Source organism: Mercenaria mercenaria, chromosome 7, assembly GCF_021730395.1.
Source record: "Mercenaria mercenaria strain notata chromosome 7, MADL_Memer_1, whole genome shotgun sequence".
Taxonomy (NCBI): Eukaryota; Metazoa; Mollusca; class Bivalvia; order Venerida; family Veneridae; genus Mercenaria; species Mercenaria mercenaria.
In genome coordinates, this window is record NC_069367.1 from 42207156 (window position 1) to 42212519 (window position 5364).

Below are 5364 nucleotides of genomic sequence, written 5' to 3' on the forward strand. Positions count from 1 at the left end.
CCTACATTTGCATGAGAGCAAAAAATGATTTCACATATCCAAGGTATTCAAATAGCCGGTTATTTTGCCCGTTCCTTTATTGGTCTTGGTTACAGGATTCTGTCCTACAATCATAAGTGGTCATTTTCTGTGCTTGTTTTGTGTTTAGCGCCGTTTATTTCAATAGTAATGTAATGGCACGAAATCAACCTGGCCAGAGTTCCTAGATTATTGCCAGTACTAGCCTATTCACTGCAAGTAACCAACTTCTCCACATGAATTAGAGATGGTAGATGAATGATTTCAGATACATTGTCTTCTATCAAATCGTCATGGACAACATATGTCTCGTCCTAGAATTGAACTCGTGGCCTTGCGATCCGTTGTGCTTGCACTAACCTGGTTTTTTTAATTCAGGGATTTACGGGGAGGACTTTGTTTTCGGGACTAGTTATAACGTCTCCGTATGTGGAAATGGAGCTTTGATGTTCTAATGTATTTCTAATCATTTTAATTTCATGGATGACACTTGAATGAATTTTGATGAAAAAAAATCAAAATATAAAGTACAATCTAAAACATTAAAATTTTCGTACGACTTTCGAGTTCTTTAAAGTCATTATACAGTATCAATAACTGAATCCGCTATATCAAATGAACTAGCCGAAAATTAATGAAAAGTCTCATCATGGAATAGGTGGATCAAACATTAAGTTTTTTGCGGCCTATATTGGGTGCGCTTTGAGTTCTGCTTAACCCGGTGCTAGAGGGCGCGGACGGTAGCATGCATTTTAATTACCGTCCATGAACAGGCTCAATCAAACCGAGTCTGCAACATTTTCGTTTCTGTTGTGTTGAGCGACCTGTGGAGTTTCCACTTTTTCTATTTTACGTAATACACAGAAGTTCAAGGGAGAACAAATGTTTCTGATTATCATATACTTATTGAACTGTTCAACGGTTAATCAGCATAGAAAAACGTTCAACGTGACATCTTTCTAAACTCAACATTCATTTAATTCGTATATCAGTTTAAACATTCAACTCTATGTTTCATTTAACCCATATTAGCCATAAAGGTTAAAGTAGAAAAAAGTGTCTAAGCACACAAAGACATTAATCGACATATTACCTAAAATGAGGGGTTTATAAGTAAGACAAGATAGTGTATCAGTTTATTGTAACCTTTTTCATTATTTACATAGACCACATGACTTCTTGCAGTTGAACCTTGCCCAACCAGGAAAGTCCTTGCAAGCTGTTCTCAATTCATAAGCGTCACAGAAGGTTAGCTTGTCAACACATGGTGCCGTGTAGCCTATATGTCAAAATAGTATAACTTTTATTTTTACGTCTTAAGCTGAAGCTGTTTGAACGAAATAAACACTGATAATGTTCTTTAACAGTACAAAAGAGTTGGTATACTTTAAGTAAAATTTACAGCGGTATTTTTTTAGTTCTAAAGCCTCTTTATGTGTAATGAATTTGTAAGAATTTAAACAATTCATGTTTGATAACATACTTGTGTATTTAAAGGGATGACTAAATAAATTGCTCCGGATGGAGAATACATTTAGTCTAAAATCAGTGGACTATCACATCCTCACTCCCCAACGTTTAAGTATATAGTTAAACTATGCGTGTAGTGGCCTCCTTGGCCGAGTGGTTAAGGAAGCAGACTTCGAATCACACCCTCAAAACCGCTGTGAGATCTCTATCATATGAGGAAACTACCAAGCAGGTATAGGGAAGATCAGTTGTTATACTAAGGTACATGCAGTTGCCTGAAATATTGCCAAGAGACACCTTGCGTCTACCTCTGCCATCAAAGTTTCAAGAACGTCAACACCATATTTTCAAAATGTTTGTCTGCATGACTTTAATACAATGCACTATGCACATATACTCAAACTTCTCGACCAAGTATTTACGTACCACAATAGCCACATCTGAGGGAACAGTGAGCACGTGCCCACGGCTCGTAAATTCCTTTGCAGACGATCTCCTCGTAGTATTCACATCCTGGAATATTGTCTTGACAATCGCCTGTGTAAGTTTTATAACGAAAATCAAAATTATTTCAGTACTGAATGACATTGACCAGCATATGATATCAACCTAGTATGGCTCTGTCTTATGAGGCAACTATTAGACTGGGCCAGTCTAGTCCAGGAGAAGCCAATAGTTTACAATAACTGCAGTTGATAAATTTAAAAACCATGAATGCATCATGTGTGTGAGAGTACATCATTTTGACCTGGTTTGGTTTCTCAATCAGTAAACGAACAAAGTATGTCACCTAAATTTCACTTTTGAGAATTAGTCTAATGTGACTGAAATGTCATTGAAATGTCATCTTAGGTCAAATGTCAACAAGTCTTGTTCCTGTTCGGTCCATAACTCTCCCATTCATGAAGGGATTTCAATATTACTTGGCAAAAATGTTCCCCATGATGAGACGACGTGTCATGCGCAAAATCTGGACGCCTAGCTTAAGGGTCAAGGTCACAATTGGAGGTCAAAGGTCAACAAGGCTTTTTTCCTGTCCGGTCCATAACTCTCCCATCCATGAAGGGATTTTAATTTACAAATGTACCTCATAATAAGACGATGTGTCATGCACAACTTTCAGACCCCTAGCTCAAAGGTCAAAGTCACACTTAGCAGTCAAATGTTAACATAGCATGAACAGTGTCTGTTTCGTGTCCGGTCCATAACTCTGACATTCATTAAGGGATTTTAATATCACCTTTTTATAGGAAATCACGTACTGTTAAAACAGTTCCGTTTCATAGTAAAGCATGAACGTGATACGACCCTTTAATGCATAAATAAAACGGGAAGAAACGAACGCTTATCAGCATTATATTAATTTAATTCACTTTTTACATGTTTTATGCTAGAACAGTTTTTAGAGCAAGTTTCTTTCCCGTTATAGCATCTGCAGTATTCCTCAGGATACTTTGATGCTCGAGCCCGTCCCAGCCAATCTCTCGAGAATTATGCAGACGATATAACACGATAAAACATGGTTACACTTATATTTATGGAGTGAGTGACAAATATTATAGGGGGAGGCTTACTGATACACTTACATAATAAAACATATATTTTAAATGTTTTCTTCAATAAAGCAAAGCCACATGAACCATGGCTAACCATAAATTCTTCATAACATTATTTCGAAATTATTTTACTAGATATGGAAATGACACTGCATTAGGAAAACATAAAAAAAAACTTATTCCCGCTGATTCAAAGAGTAATAGTAATTTACTAAGCATCTATCATTCAAGTTTTACGCATTTCAATGAAAATGCACTTTGATTAATTTAAAGCCTGTTTCTAAAATTTTAAATTATCGATTGCCCACAGCAAATCGCATCATTAAACTATTTCATTATTATTACACCATACTTATGACCAATGAATATGCTTTACACGAAATGTAAAAGTAGTATGACAAATTCTATTGGTCGGTCAACAGTCAGTTAAAAATGGAGTGCGAGAAAAACGGTCAACACTAACTTGCATTCACACTGCTTGTAACGTTAATAGTACTTGTATAGTTGACAATATCCGTCTCGTTTCCACAGTCAAGTTTCGGGCAACATTCGCCAGTTTTCTGCCTGAATGATCGAGAAAATCTGGCAGCTCAGAAATGCGCACTATTTTACAAACTATGTACATCTAAAAAGACTGTTTTAGAAATTTAGCCGCCTCACCAACGCACAAAACTGAAATACTTTAAAGAGTTAACATCTGTTAATGGAATATACAGCTTCGAATGGTGCATTTTATTTGTTTTTATATTAAATATTAATGGAATGTAAGACAGATATTTGTATTAATATATAGCTTGAATAAGAGTGAGAGGTTGTGACGTTAAATTTGCGAACACAAGAGGTGGGGTAGCTTTTGATCGAAGCTGCACACTATGGTACCAAACAAGTATAATAACCGGTATCTATAAAGTTTAAATTAATTCAGTCGTATTTTTTTTAACAATGGAGAGTCCCGTTTATTGGTGTTTTACACCTGGCACGCTAAAGAAACAGGAAATCTCGTGGAATTGGAGTGTCTTCAGTATCTCCCACTCCGATTGTGTATGAAAATGTTAAAAGAAAGCAAAACTTTTGAACAAATCTTCAAAAATACCAAAGGTATTTTCATAGCATAGCATACTCTTATAGGAAGACTATGGGGTGTTAATTTTATGACACGTCCTCTGTGAATATATTCAAAACCTGATTAAGGTCAAACTAGATGACAGTCGCCTTCTTAATACTCATCTGCCGACAACAGCACAATCACATTGTTAAAAAGTCTCTTAGTTAATGTTTTAATGATAACCAGACGTGTTGAAACGTAAAGAAGCTTTTATGTCATGTTACACTGTGAATGAATTGTTGGCGAATTAGCAAATACTGGAATATTTTCTGTTACACATTTCCTTAGTTAATAATATCAGGATAGGGTCAAGCTATTTAACTATTTTTTTTCCGGAGTAGTTATATTATTTCAAGACCTTTCCATGAAATGTTATGAAATTATTAGCATATAATGTAAGTTGTACAACTACTATATGCCATTGGTTATACTAGAACTGGTATCAGAATGAGAGAAAATTGAATATCTTTTAACCTTACTGCACCAGAAAGTTGCTATGTTGTACCTTACAACAAGAGAAAGACCTTCAGTGACAGAAGTTTCAGGACTGTCGGACCTAGGCTCTGGAATGAACTGCCTTGAAGTTTGAACTTATAACAAAGTGTATCAGTGAACATATTCAAGAAACTTATTTCTTCAAAGATTACTTTACATTATTTTAAAATTGTAGTCATGGTAGAGCAATGACATTGACATGAATCCTTTTTCTATAACAACAGCAGTTTTGCACTCCTGAGCATGTACTGCTCAATGGGAGCTCTAAGGATCGTCGGATGTCCGACGTCCGTCCGTCCATCCATCAATCGTCCATAATTGCTTCTAACAACATCTCTTTCTAAACCACTTCGCGAATTTTAACCAGACTTTACAGTAATGTTCCGTGAGTGGTATTCTACCATATTTTTCAAAGATGTCCATTTCATGCAGAATTCTTGTTGCCATTGCAACCAAACATAAAATGTTTTCGAAAAACAGCAAGGCCTAGTGCTGATTGGATAGATGGTATGTACTATTGCCTAGTGGTTCTCTCTCAATTTTTCATGTAAAACGTGGCGACGTTTCAACTAGACAAAGCATGAATACAAATAATTGCAGCTGTTATAAATATAAAATGGAGTACCTGTCTGTATATAGGGCATATGGTTTCTTAAAAAGCTTGCAAAATGTGGTTGACTCGCCCTGCAAAAACAGAGATAAAGCCCCTATTATATAATT

At 35.8% G+C, this 5364-nt stretch overlaps 1 long non-coding RNA gene across 1 annotated transcript; it reads right to left on the reverse strand.

The window, feature by feature from the left end:
• Nucleotides 1-1142: 1142 nt before the first annotated feature.
• On the reverse strand, nucleotides 1143-3612 carry LOC128558565 (uncharacterized). Its single transcript, XR_008371720.1, has 3 exons — nucleotides 3508-3612; nucleotides 1915-2025; nucleotides 1143-1297 (listed from the first exon to the last, which is right to left on the reverse strand). It is a non-coding gene; the product is annotated as an uncharacterized LOC128558565 (long non-coding RNA).
• Between the last annotated feature and the right edge of the window lie 1752 nt (nucleotides 3613-5364).